Source organism: Pan troglodytes, chromosome 2, assembly GCF_028858775.2.
Source record: "Pan troglodytes isolate AG18354 chromosome 2, NHGRI_mPanTro3-v2.0_pri, whole genome shotgun sequence".
In the NCBI taxonomy this organism is placed as follows: Eukaryota; Metazoa; Chordata; class Mammalia; order Primates; family Hominidae; genus Pan; species Pan troglodytes.
Genome location: NC_086015.1, coordinates 118,587,436 through 118,602,542, shown reverse-complemented (window position 1 = coordinate 118,602,542; position 15,107 = coordinate 118,587,436). Strand labels below are relative to the sequence as shown.

The window sequence follows — 15,107 nt, the reverse complement described above, 5'->3', positions numbered from 1 at the left end:
CAGCTAAGCCCCTTGTCTCCTAGAGCAGATTCGCTGTAAACCCAAACATGCCTCTTACTTGGGCCTAACCCCCAGATTTCTTGAGTACAAACCTCATCTCTGCCCCTGAATTGTGCCTGTGGTAAAGGGGGTTAAATTTTTCATTCTCACTCTATCATTGGTAGTTCAAAAGATTTTTACTCTCTCTTCATCTCCTGCCCATTCCCTCTAGGGCTAAAGGCTTGAAGTTTAAGTCTCTCTTGAAGAAACGGCCATGCTTCATTTAATCCTGCTGCAGCCAGAGTGCTGTGGATGTCATGCTTCTGATGAGACATTAAATCAAGGTAAACATTAATCCCCCAGGCTGGAGCATCTATGAAGAGAAGAAAAATGTGGCTTCACCTCACAGGAAACACTGCAGCCAATCTAGGCCCTCTATGTTGCCTCCAGACCTCACACACTTGGAGTTAATTAGAAAATTCTCCCTCTGGAATATATTATAAGCTGTGTTTACTTTGGTGGAGAAAATATTCTCACAAATCTTGCCTGAATACAAATGCTTCTGAGGAGTAAAAAATAAGAAAACATAAATAAATTTGTGCATCAAAGCAAAGCACTTCTGCTTTCAACAAAGGCCAATATAATCTATATTTCTACATGACCTAGGTGCAATACATTAAGATGCAGACTATATGAGCAATAATGTAATCCAGTTAAATCACCCCACAAAAGCAAAGTGATTTGAGAAAAGATCAAGAAAGTGCCAGCTCTGTATCCCCATTTCAGACTATCTGCCCCTAAAAGTTTTCTTTTTTTTTCATTTTTCAGACTTCAATCTAATTCACTTGGAATTCTGATGTTAGGTAAGGATATAATTTCATTTTCTTTTAAACTAATTTTACCAACAAAATTTATTGCATAATTCTTTTTTTTAAACACATACATAAAACATATATGCTTACCTGCATCTAGGCTATTCTTGTTGATCCCTGCATCAGGACCACACTGATTTGATTATTGTAGGTTACTTTATATTTTAATATCTTATAGGACCCGTCTCTTTATTCCTATTAGTTTTTAAAACATTCACGTTATTCTTTCCCATATATTATTCCAGTTACAAATTCACTTTGTTAAGGTCAAGCAAATAAATCACAATGAGGTTTCCACTGAAATTAAATTAACTTGGGGAGGAATTGACATACCCTTTAGAAATACATCTACACTAGACAGTCCTTTCTTAACATGTTTCTCATTCAACATATGTGAAGGACTCCATCTATATAAGTCAAAACTCACTGGTTACCAGGAACAGAAATTCAATTTAAATGATCTTTAAAAGGGGGAAGCACTGTGTACAAGAATTAACTCCAAATTGATCATAATTCTACATGTGAAATCTAAAACTATAAAGAAAAAAAATTTAATTCTATGTCCTTGAATTTAGCAAAGATTTTTTAGATAGGACACAAAAACCAAAACCTATAAAATAAGATAAATAGGACTTCAAAATTAAAAACTTCTGCTCTTTGAAAGACACTGCTAAGAGAATGAAAAGACAAGTCATAGACTGAGAGCAAATATTTGCAAAACATAAAATTTATAAAAGACTTGTGTCCAGAATATGTAAAGTATTCTCACAATGTAATAATGGGAAAAAAAACACAATAAAAAAGGAGCAAAAGATTTGATCAGACACATCAGTAAAGATATGTGGATGGCAAATAAGCATATGAAAAGACGTGTAACATCATTTTTCATTGAAACCAAAATAAGATATCACTGCACACCTATTGAATTATTCATTTTTTTAAAAAAAAAAACCCATGAAACCACCAAATACTGGTGAGAAAGATGAGCAATGGGAATTTTTGCTGGCAGAAATGCAAAATGGTACAGCCACTTTGGGATACAGTTTGGAAGTTTCTTATAACATTAAAAGTATATTTACTGTATAACCCAGCAATCCTACTCTTAGATATTTACCCAAGGGAAATGGAAATATGACCACACAAAAATCTGTATGCAATTATTTATCGTGGTTTTTTTCATAATTACCAAAATCTGGAAACAATCCAAATGCCCATGAACTGGTGAATGCATAAACACACTGTGGTATAGCCACACAATGAAATATGACTTAGCAATAAAAAGGAACAAAATACTGATACTAGTAACAACATGGATAGATCTCAAATGCATTATGCTGAGTGAAAGAAGTGATATACTCAAAAGGGTATATACTTTGTGTTTCCATTTACATGACATTCAGTAAAAGGCAAAATTATAGGAACAGAAAAACAGACTAGTGTTTGCTAGTGGATAGAGCAGGAGAAGGGGATAAATAACAGAGGGGCATGAGGGAACTTTCTGGGGTGATAGAAGTATCCCATGTCTTGATTGAGGTAGTAGTTATGTAAACTTTATGCACTGATCAAAATTCACAGGACTAGTCACCTTAATGGAGTAAATTTTACTGCGCGTAAATAGATCTCAAAAAAAAAAAAAAAACCCCATCCCACAAGTGGGAGAGGTATATATTGGCTCATCTGTTTGAAAAGTTTGGGTGTTTTCTGGTTTCAGACACATCTGAGTCCAAGTGCGTAAACATGTTCTTAGTCACGTGTTCTACTCTTGCCCTTTTTTCTTTCATGTTGGCTTATTCTTTCCAAGTAATGGTGTCCATCACTCTCTTCCTCCTTGCAATGATCTTTACAGCTCATAAACTCAGAAAAAGATCTTCTCTTTCTTCATGCAACAATAGCAATTTCCCCCAAAGGGTACTGATAAACCCTGCTTAGATCTCATACCTCCCTCTACACAATCAGTATCTGGGCCCTGGAGAAAGAGATACTCTGATTGGCCATCTTGAGTCTTTTGCCCACGCCGGTGGCAGGAGGGACGGCCACATCAGAATCACTTGGTGCAGTAGAGAAGCAAATTCTAAAAGGAAGGAGAGCCAAGCAGACAAAATAACAGATGTCTTGACATCCTCATTCTTGATTACTGCATATCATGGTCTGTCTGCTGCTCTTGTTGCTCAACAATATCCAGCCAGGGCTCTTCCTTCAAGCTGTGTTCCAAGGAATCTTTACAACATGTTTTCCAGATTTCCATCTTGCACTTTTATGCTTTCATTTAAATATAGCAGCTTCTATGGATACTTCTCTTAACCTCCTGTTTTTGCCACAGGAGCCCAACCCAGTGTGTTTGGGTTGAATCAACTCTTCCATGCTGAGAGATTGGAATGCATTTGACTCTTCAGTGGATGATTTCATCTGCCACTTTGGTGATATTAGTCCTAGGAAGTAACACTGCTGCCCACATTTGCCTGGTTCTCAGTTGACTCCCTTAGCAGGTGCCCTGACACAGCGAGAGGACAGGACAAACAAGTGAGCTGGACGGACTTGAATTATTAACCTCTACTTACCAGCCTAACTCATGTACAGTGCTGTTATAGCTCTCATTGAATTGCAGAGACTGATCACACTGTCTGAATTTTTTAGTCCCCTCAGGAAGCAAATACTTGTATTTTTTAGACAAATCCTAAGAACCTATCTAGTCAACGGTTTAATTTTACAAATAAAATAACAGAAGCCCTGAGAGCTTTTGGCCCAAGAACTGAAACTAAAACCTTAGCCTCTTATCTACTTACTGGTGCCCTTGACACTATTTTCTGATGCTTCTCTTTTTCTCAGATTTCCTTCTGGTTAGTGATTTGTCTATAAATATTTCTACCACTAATGAATATAAGTGTTTTCGAAATGCAAGTAAGTCAAGGTCACCATCTATTTGGTAGTAGATTGATGTCAGAGATGATATAGAGCTTAGTGAGGTTTGGATTCAGAAAGGTTCAAATTTGAGTCCTGGTTTCAAAAGTATTAGCTGGGTGACCTTGGCAACTTACTCAGAGTTTCCTCACCTATAAAATGTGGATAATAATAGTATCTCTTTCAGAGGGATATTGTGCAGAATAAATCAGATTTTGAAAACATTTAGCAAAATAGCTAGTAGTCTTGTCTTAGCTGTTTTATTAGGTTGCCTCTTTGGTCTATACTTTTGCAGTAGTCAAAAGAAAGGGTTTAGGAAAGGAAACCAGAACAGAGAACTTTGCAAACAGAAGAACCAGTAGTACTGAAAGTGGGATTTCATTTAACGCTGCTTAAGAAAATATTGTTTTTTTATTAAAATACCCCATATCACTGTGAAGGACTTTGGAACAGGGAAAGGAGGATGGTAGTTTCAGGATAAGAAAAGCAACCTTTGAGATTTTGCAAGCTAATGTTGAAATTTGCATCAGTATCTTGATCTCTTAAAACCCTGTGTGGAAAGGAGGTCAAATTAGGTTTGGGGCAGGAAAAGGATAGGGTAGAACAGGAAAGACTCATCAAAATGAGACTGCAGTAGAAAAAATAGAGATGTTCTTAGATAAGGTAAGAAAAAGCAATTGTGAAAGCATCCTGGGTTCAGGCAGCGAAAGGATCAAGTTTAGGAGATCAGCTGGACAGTTGATATAGTTCAAGACAGTGGAGGGTCCAGTGGCAAGAACGAGTAGTAAGAATCAGGAAATACTTTAAGAATCTGAATCCCACTCTAAGGAGATGGGACAATAAGACACTGGATCATAAATGGGAATTACTGGCACGGGGCTTAGCTTCTAAGAAATGAACTCACATTGCCACTGAGGCAAGGATTTCACACATTTCCTGTATAGGACTAGGACTGAAGCCAGAGTACTGCAAAGTACACAGCAGGACCGCGTGGGGAGATTTTAGGCCAGAATGGGTAGTGAGGAAACAGCACCCTGTTTGTGAAGGAAGTTCTTCACAGTCTTTACAGGCTTTCACAAGAAACAGACATTTAAAAAAAAACAGGGAAACATGAGTGCAGAATTTACAGAGATATTTTGGTACATGTGCCCAGAGGCATTTAAAAATATGGCCTTGGTTTTCAAAATTAAGAAAATAAACAGAACACATTAAAGATAAAGACAGTATCATACAAAAACCTAGCTGACATATTTGTAATTTTTTTTCAAGATTACTCTAAGGCCCCTTAGTTGCAGGTTTCGTCAAATAGGAAGTATATTTTCAAGTAACTTCAGTTACTCTATGGAATTTAGAGCCAGAAAGTTCTACAGTCAAATACTGTGGGAATTTAAAATTTGTAAGGATGAAAAAGTCTTCTGAAAGGGATGTCTTGGTTTCTTGATAAAGCAGAGCATCCATGTGGGCGGCAGGGAGTAGGGAGTGGGTAGAAGTATGTGGACAATGTTTTGGTGTGGGAACAACTAAAGGAAAGTTGAGGCACCAAGTTTAATCAGTAAGGCCAATCAGTAGTTGTAGAAATCATCTAGTGGTTTCCTAAATGTGATTTATACAGATCCCCAAAACTCTGGAGTCCAAGAAAGCTTAGTCAGAAGCCTCTATATTCATTTCAACCAAAGTGACTCTGCATTTCTTCTCTCTCTTTTTTTTTTTAAATTTAGCACCATTTATTGAGCAATCTCAGCTGTTGCTGTAGCTGCTGTGTGTCAGCCTGTTCTTAAAACATAAAATGCTCTTTTAATTATCTTGTCCAGGATAGAAGGATCTTCCAGGTAGCATGCCAACAGAACAAGAGACTCTAATGACACCAGCTTCAAGGATAGTGCCATCCAGAGATGGAGAGGGTCATGGCACATTCAACCGCAGCTTCCAGAGGTTGTGATAAAGGAGCCTTTGGGAGCCCAGGCTGCATGGCGTTTTGATGCTGTCGGTGTGAGTTTTGTATTTCATAATGGTGTTGGGAGATAGGTTAAGCACTCGCCAAAGTGTATCCCGGATTCACGTTGTGGTTGCTTGGTCACTGGCAGTCTTTTCCATATTGAAATAATGTCCTCTTGACAGTGAAGAGAGACCACAGCCCCACAGATCTCCTCCCCAACCATGAACTTTTCCCCCAACATGGCCAAAATGAGATTCTCCCAGCAATGGGGGATCAAGCCCTTCCGCAGCCAAATAATCCTCTTGTCACCATTTTTATTTGCATTATCCTCCCACGTGGGTTTAATTCCTTTTTGAAGAGATCGAAGTCACTGTGGCCTGTCAGATCCTTTGGACATACCATGTGGCTATAAAACCTCCAGAACTGCTCCACAGAGGCAAAGGTGCCAATCTGTTTGATATTCTGTTCATAACTCTGTGAGCTGGTGGGACAGCCAGGGGTTCTCCTGGAGTACCAGAAAGTGTAGTTGTACTGCAGGGGATGTTCTGCCTGTCCAGGGACAACAGCCTTCCTCTTGTTACTGCTCTTATTCTTGTCCCATTGTGTTTTTTCTTTCTCAGTATCTTTCTGTGTGCTGCTTTCTTCATTCTGATCATGGTCCCTATTGTTGTCATCTTTCAAAGCATCAAATTTGTTGTTCATCCTCTTGCCACTACTGTGGCCACTGCCTCATTTCTGCTTTTCCTATGGGCTATAAATTGAGATTCCATAGCACCTTCTGTTTGAGACAAAGGACTCCAATACTTATGTCAGAAAAACTGAAAAGGATATTGAAATGGACAAAAATAGATTACCTGCCATTCTGTAAAGCACTTCTTTCCATTTATTTCATTCAGAGAAGCCTGCACCTTTTATTGTCTTTAAGGTGTTTTACAACTCTGTAAGTAATGCAAATGACTCTTGTCCATAGAAAAGCAAATGATTTTTATTTCTGGTGAAATTTTGCCTAATGATATTGACCAGTTTTGCATGTATTTGTAAACTTACTTCTTATTACCCACATGTGTGGTGTTTAAATCATTTTGGGAACTAGTTGTCACATCTTACTAGTTTTCTCATTTATTAATTAAATAAAAGCCTTTACCAAAAGAATGAAACCGGACACTTATCTCTTGCTATATACAAAAATCAAATCAGAATGTTATAGAGACTTAAATCTAAGACCTCAGACTACTAAACTACTAAAAGTAAACACTGGGGAAACTCTCTAGGACATTGGAGTGGGCAAAGATTTCTTGAGTAATACCCTACGATCACAGGCAACCAATGCAAAAGTGGACAAATGAGATCACATCAAGTTAAAAGCTTCTGCACAGCAAAGGAAACAATCAAGATGAAGAGACAACCCACAGAATGGGAGAAATGGAAGTGAAGAGAAAACCCACAGAATGGGAGAAAATATTTGCAAACTACCCATCTGACAAGGGATTAACAGCCAGAATATATAAGGACCTCAAACAACTCTATAGGAAAAACAACTAATAATCTGATTTAAAGGGGGCAAAAGATTTGAATAGATATTTGTCAAAAGAAGACAAACAAATGGCCAACAGGTACATGAAGAGGTGCTCCATATCCATGTTCATCAGAGAAATGCAAATTAAAACTTCAGTGAGGTATCATCTCACTCAAGTTAAAATGGTTTTTATCCAAAAGTCAGGCAATAACAAATTCTGGCGAGGATGTGGAGAAAAGTGAACCCTTGCATATTGTTGGTAAGAATATAAATTAATACACCCACTATTGAGAATAGTTTGGAGGTTCTACAGAAAACTAAAAATAGAACTACTATAAGACCCAGCAATCTCACTCCTAGGTATGCACCCAAAAGAAAGAAAATCAGTATATCAAAGAGATATCTGCACTCCCACATTTATTGAAGGGCTATTCACAATAGCCAAGATTTAGAAGCAATCTAAGTGTCTATCAACAGATGAATGTCTAAAGAAAATGTGGTACATATGCACAATGGAGTACTATTTAGCCATCAAAAAGAATGAGATCCTGTCATTTGCAACAACATGGATGAAACTGCAGGTCACTATGTTAAGTGAAATAAACCAGGCATAGAAAGACAAACATTGCATGTTCTCATTTATTTGTGGGAGCTAAAAGTTAAAATAATTGAACTCATGGAGATAACAGGTAGAAAGACGGTTACCAGAGGCTGGGAAGGGTAGTGGGGGTGGGGAGGCAGTGGGGATGGTTAATGGGTACAAAAAAAATAGAAAGAGTGAATAAGACCTAGTATTTGCTAGCACAACAGGATGACTGTAGTCAAAAATAATTTAATTGTCCATTTAAAAATAATTACAAGAGTATAACTGGATTATTTATAACACAAAAGATAAATGCTTGAGAGGATGAATACCCCATTTACCCTGATGTGATTATTATGTATTGCATGCCTGTATCAGAATACCTTATGTACCCCATAAATATATACAACTACTATGTACCTACAAAAATTAAAAATTAAAGGCTGCCTCACAGCCCTTAGAAAGAACCAACCCTGCTGACTCTCTGATCTTGAATATCTATAGCCTTCAGAACTATGAGACAATAAATTTCTGCTGTTTATACCTCCCAGTTTGTGGTACTTTGTTACAGCAGCCTTAGGAAACAAATATAATTCTGAGGCAGTTGCAGTTGTCCTCAAGGGGATGGGCCCATGTCTGTTTATCAGGTAAGATGGCTCTCTCTGCTAAGAGCCTAAATATTGAAGAGAATTAGGGGTTACAGGGCCAACATGGAACCAGCAGCTAGACAGCGATGGCCAATTAGTGTTAATTCAATGGAAAAGAAAGGAAGAAAATCACATATTTTATTATGTATATCCAAAGCACATTAAAATAATGAGAGGGTTACCAACTGCTTCTAGGGTTCAGAATTATTATTTCTGACAGTGGGAAGTCATTGAAGGTGGAATATGAGATAAGCCCTAAAAGTCAGGCTTATCCAGCATCCTGGTTCTCTTTAAGTCTAAAATGCTGTCAATAATGTGAGTTCCTGAAGTTTGAATCGTAATTCTCTGGGTACAAGAAAACAAAATTAAAAAGCATGTTATTTTTTTTAACTGTTCACTCTGAAAATGTGATCAAGTTTAGCTAAGTTTTCATGGGTAATGAATGAAGAGTTACCATGTTTGCTCTCACAGAACCAATGTCCTTTACACACCCATGTATGAGTCCTCCTCACACACCTTTCAAACAGGGAGAAGTGACAATGGAATTATTGAGATTGTAGATTTTTTAAAAAATCAAATGTGTATAAAAGTCCATGACATACAAAGAGCATACAATGATTGCTAAAGCTAGAAAATATTAAAAATAAGAAAGGAAGACTTCAGATTGAAGCAATTTAAAATGTATTCAACCATCAAAAGTGTATGTATCAAGAAAGTACAAGAACCCTTTTATACATGTGAATAAAATGAATTGAGAAATGTCACATCAGATTGTTAGCCAGATTGACTACACTGAACTACTATATTGTTATGTGAAAACTTCACACCATCCCTCTGGTCATCCCAGAATCTTGCTTTCCCATAGCAGTTCTCTACTATCAATAAGATGTGGCTACAACTGCCTTACATCAACCATGGTTAGCAGCACTGTGGAAGGCAGCCATAAGGAGCATGCTATTCTGCCTTGTAAGTGAATATGATGTAACTTTCTTGACTGTCCATTGCCATAACTGTGGTTGCCAAATCTGTGTCACAATTCCAACACATGACATTCTTTTTTCCTTAAAAAAAAAAAAAAAAGACACTCTAATGTTAACATCCTTTATCCATAGCTGAATAAATAATTAGGGTAGATATGTCTTTTGAAGGCAGTGGGACAAGTTTCTTCTTGGTGTCTTTAAACATTCATAGTCCTACTCCCATCTTTAAAAAAATAATTAAACATATTTACTTGCCCATTTCTACCTCCTTTATCTTCCCTTATTCTTACTGCTCAGTTAATAATGTTGCCAAAAGAGCCTGAGACTGGGAATCAAAAACTCTGGATATAAGTCCAGACTCTTAAATTTTCTTGCTTTATGGAAGGAAAGTCTGTGAAAATTTTTTAACATTTTAGCATTCTTGCCTACGAAATGGAATGATTATCATCAACCCTGACTACCATACAAAGTTATTATGATAGGAGATTGCCAGAAAAATGCCTGATTGGACTTCAGTTAGAAAAACAAATGTATGATTGAGACATTAAATGTTTTACAATCCTGCCTGAGAGGAGTCTGTGAACAGGAGATAGGTGAACTGAACCTAGTCTAAAAGGATCAGAAGCAGTCCAGGTAAGATGATAGTGAGCAGAAAGTGCTGTCAGATTTTGAAATGTTAACATTTATGAGAATAAGACTGTAAGAATAAGATTATCTGAGGATAGTTTGAGGAGGATGCCATTTGCTCAAAACAAGTAAAAGCTTTTGCTCGTGCCCCTGTCCCTTTCTAAATCCCCAATTCTCTCCTATTGAGCCAAACTCTGTAGCTCTCTCTGATACTTCCAGATAACAATGATCTCACCTTTTTCCGACTGCCCAGAGCACAAACAATCTGTGTCATTTTTATAGGTCCTTAACAGGTAATCGCATACTGTCTTGATTTCTATGCATTTGTATGTGTTAACATTCAACGGCTTCTTAGTTAAGGGTGATTTATTCAAATCCATAGGGCTGGGCACAGTGTTAGACATGTTAAGCGTTATTTCATCCATCTGCCTTTGCACCTTATCCTACAGTGCTTTCAGATTTATGCTCTTTCCTAAAGGTAGTCTTGCATTTTCTAAGAAAAGTCAATTTTCAGCCAGGCACGGTGGCTCACACCTGTAATCCCAGCACTTTGGGAGGCCAAGGTGGGCAGATGCCAAGGTCAGGAGTTCGAGACCAGCCTGACCAACATGATGAAACATCGTCTCTACTGAAAATACAAAAATTATCCAGGTATGGTGGCATGCGCCTGTTATCCCAGCTACTCAGGAGGCTGAGGCAGGAGAATCGCTTGAACCCAGGAGGTAGAGGTTGCAGTGAACTGAGATCATGCCATTGCACTCCAGCCTGGGCAACAGAGCGAGACTCCGTCTCAAAAAAAAAACAAAAAAAGTCAATTTTCTAAAATTTTCTTCTGAATGTTACTACATTATTTTCAAAGTTATGCCTGCCTTTTCTTTTAAGACTTCAAAATACTGTTATTTCCTTTGTGCTGAATATTCCTCCAGAGTCACCATGTTGCCTCCCACTCCCTGTACTTAAGCACTGGCTAAATCCTCTTCTCAGATATACAACTGATTTGGGTTGATGTCTGCAACTGTTTTACTTGGATTTCTATGAACTTCTACTGTGCTAAAATGGCCCATTCCCGGCTTTCTGACACTCTGTACAGAGTTCATATACACTATAGCCAGCACTCTACTCATATTGCCTCTTTTCTCAACCATATTTCACTTGTAGAGACTACACTTAAAATTCCCCTTCCCACGTCCTCATTACTTCCACCTTCTTGTCTTGTGTTACAAGTTTTTAACCAGGTATAATAAGTGGGAGCTGAACAACGAGAACACATGGACACAGGGAGAGAAACAACACACACTGGGGCCTGTTGCGGGGTGGGGTGGGGGAGGGAGAGCATTAGCAAAAATAGCTCATGCATGCTGGGCTTAATACCTAGGTGATGGGTTGATAGGCGCAGGAAACTACCATGGCACACGTTTACCTCTTTAACAAACCTGCACATCCTGCACATGTACCCCAGAACTTTAAAAATTAGAAAATAAGACAGAAGTCTTCACAACAATGTGAATATACTTAACACTACTAAAATGTACACTTAAAAATGTTTGAGATGGTAAATTTATGTTATGTGTTTTAAACGACAATTTAAAAAAAAGATTTTTCAAAAAGAAACTGGTATTGTTTGGGAAAAAGGAAAGAGAAAAGAGGAGAAGACATAATGAGGGCTACCATGAAAAAGCAACAGATAGATGTTGGGGTCGCCCAATTTTTTATCTAAAACAGAGCTAGCTTTTGTGAATCAAGGGACAGACCATGAGAGTTGAAAGTAAACAAAAGGAAAATCTTCCTGGCCGGGTGCGGTGGCTCGCGCCTGTAATCCCAGCACTTTGGGAGGCCGAGGCGGGTGGATCACGAGGTCAGGAGATTGAGACCATCCTGGCTAACACGGTGAAACCCTGTTTCTACTAAAAATAGAAAAAAATTAGCCGGGCGGGGTGGTGGGCGCCTGTAGTCCCAGCTACTCGGAAGGCGAGGCAGGAGAATGGCGTGAACCCGGGAGGCGGAGCTTGCAGTGAGCAGAGATCGCGCCACTGCACTCCAGCCTGGGCGACAGAGCGAGACTCCATCTTAAAACAACAACAACAACCAAAAAAAAAAAAAAAAAAAAAAAAAAGGAAAGAAAAGAAAAAAAGAAAAGGATCTTCCTAAATACTTGTAGTTGAGGATAACAGAGGTAAGTCATTAGAGATGTCTTTCAATCTAGTTCCAAAGACGTGGTAGTTAATGGAAAGTCCCTCAGATTCCAGCAATAAATTGATTGCCAGTCATCAATTTCAGTGTCACTGTGAATTTTCATCTTTTTCTCACCTTCATAAGTATTTTTGTAGGGAGACATAACAGAACTTTATTAGAAACTACTAACAAGGTGCTGTTTTAGAAGACCATTTAAAGGGAAGTTCATTAAATAAATATATTTAAAGTCAATTTTTCATATGTGTTGAAAAGTTTTTACCTAGGGAAAAGAAAAGAAAGGAAGTAGCAGCTTAATGCCAAGTCCCTGAAAATTTTAGAAACTGATTAGAAAGGGAGAAGAAGCCATGAAATATCAAGATGGGAAGTGAGAGGTTCCAGGCATTTTCAAACATTTAAAGCACAGCTTAATAACATAAGAAAAGAAGACATTATGAAAAGCCATCCTGGTAAGCTGGTTGCAAAAAAAAAATGTTTTTACTTAAGGAAATAACTGTCTTAGTACTGGCCTAATGAGAGATAGATTGTTCATTAGCATATAGCCAACATTCTGGCACAGTTTCTAGCTGTGCAGGAAACACAAAGAAGAGAGAAAGCTAAGCCTATTCGCTGGAATCATCATTTGGGCATAAAGCTTATGGATTCCAGAAAAAAAAATCCCTCATTCCACAAATATTTGCTGTATACATAGAACCTGGTCAAGTCCCTTAGATGAGCAGAACAAGCAGCTGCGTTTATGTGGTGTGATAACAGAGAATTTCAAAGCTTCATATATTACTCAAAGGTCCTCTCTACACCAAAGACAGTGCTCCCATTAATGCCAATCTTCCCCGTTAGCACTATGCTTTTCTCATATTAACTAGGTGCTAGCTTCAGAGGCAGGAAGAAGGAATCCAATCTAAAGGTAAATTACAGTAGGAGGAAACATTTAAATTACATTTATTTTATTTAACTTGGTTTTACTGTATTCCTACTATATAAAACCACCATGCTAGGCACTATGAAATAGGCAAAGAACAGGTATTGTTATAGCCCTCAAGAAAGCTTTATAGTGGAGGGGAAAACATCTTAGACCAAGAGCCTAAGGTAGAAAACAAAAATAAGGGGCAGTTGAGAGTGAACTAAATATGAGAGAAGCCAATCTTAGAGTTTAGCCAGTGTTGCTATCCCATCACTTTGAACTACTGTTTCAGCAGCGAGGACATTCTCAGAGACTTGTTCTAATCTGCTAACTACAGAAAGGGCTACACAAAGGGATTGCATTTAAATTCAATTCCAGTGGTTTCACACACCTGAATGAAAGTTTAAGGGTTCTGAGAATGTCAGATCCTGGATAGTTCACACTGGAAAGCGGGAATAGTCCCTGACATAAGAAAATTGCATCACTTTATCCATTTTTCAGGAACACAGATCTGCTTAACACACTTGTCTTTAAGTGCAAAAGAATGTAGTAAAGGCCTTAAAATAATGCCAAGTTATATGAATGGTCTTGGGGACAAATAAACACTACTATCCATTACCTGATAAATTGATTCATTGGGGATTTCCTGCATGCCAATCATTACTTTAAGAACTGGGGCCAGGCATGGTGGCTCACACCTGTAATCCTAGCATTTTGGGAGGCCGAGGCGGGCGGATCAAGAGGTCAGGAGATTGAGACCATCCTGGCTGACATGGTGAAACCCCATCTCTACTAAAAATACAAAAAAATTAGCCGGGCATGGTGGCGGGCGCCTGTAGTCCCAGCTACTCGGGAGGCTGAGGCAGGAGAATGGCGTGAACCCAAGAGGCGGAGCTTGCAGTGAGCAGAGATCGCGCCACTGCACTCCAGCCTGGGTGACGGAGCGAGACTCCGTCTCAAAAAAAAAAGAACTGGGTATATATGTAAAGTGGTATACAAGCATTCAGTCTAGACGACCAAACCCCAACCATTCCAAAAGGACCTTCAAAATGCTTTGTCAGCCATCTGCCTTGTCCTTATAGGGATGCATTAAAGCTAAAACTGTCTACCTCTCCACGATTTGGGCCTATTCAGTCTTTGACCTTTAATTTTTTTGTATTGGCAGTGACATTAAGGATTCTTCAAGATATCCACTTGAGACTACCTGTGTTATTAGAAACCATTACAGTCAGAAAATTAGTATTCATTAACAGGAAGATAATGTGCTTGCTACTATGATATATGGGACTATATTTATCCTGCACAGTGTAACATATCTGTTTCATCAGTGCAGGAACAGGATGATCTTTCATCTGGATGAAATAGCCTTGAAAGCTTCGTCACCGCAGTGCAGCAAGAAGCTACTAAAATGGTTCTTCCTAGCCTCTTTCTGCTGATTAAAAAAAAAAAAAAAGACCGCACCACCACCCAAGGGCTTCAATGCAGTTGCTATGGCAACACTATATCTGAGTCAGAACTATTAACAATCACCATGGCAACAAGTGTCTCACTTGCCATTTCCAGAAATTCATTGCGTTTGGACTAGAATCATCACACCATGAAAAAAGAGGTGGAGTTTTCCTCTCACTAGGAAACAGAAATACTTTCTCCAAATTACTTTTCCCAAAAATGTTCTAAATAAAATAAAACTAAAGGACTTATAAAGGAATCATGCTGTCATAAATTGATTATCCTTTTTCCTGAAATATTAAGTTTCATGAAAAAATGACAAAATGTTAATTGATATGGTAGATTTTTTTCCCAATATGATAAAATATTTGGTATGAATAACATTATCTCCTATTTTATAAATTCCAATAACTGTATGTTTTATCTCTCTTGCCTGGCCCTTTTTTTCTCTGCTTAATTTTCCTTCTTTCACTCTGTCAGACACCCTCCTGAATATTTAGCAGAATAGAATTCTTTAGAGATTTGCGAA

General features: G+C 38.2%; 1 pseudogene; it reads right to left on the bottom strand.

Annotated features, from left to right (window-relative positions):
- Positions 1 to 4,517: 4,517 nt before the first annotated feature.
- Positions 4,518 to 7,613, bottom strand: LOC470889 (eukaryotic translation initiation factor 4E type 2-like; annotated as a pseudogene).
- Positions 7,614 to 15,107: the final 7,494 nt, after the last annotated feature.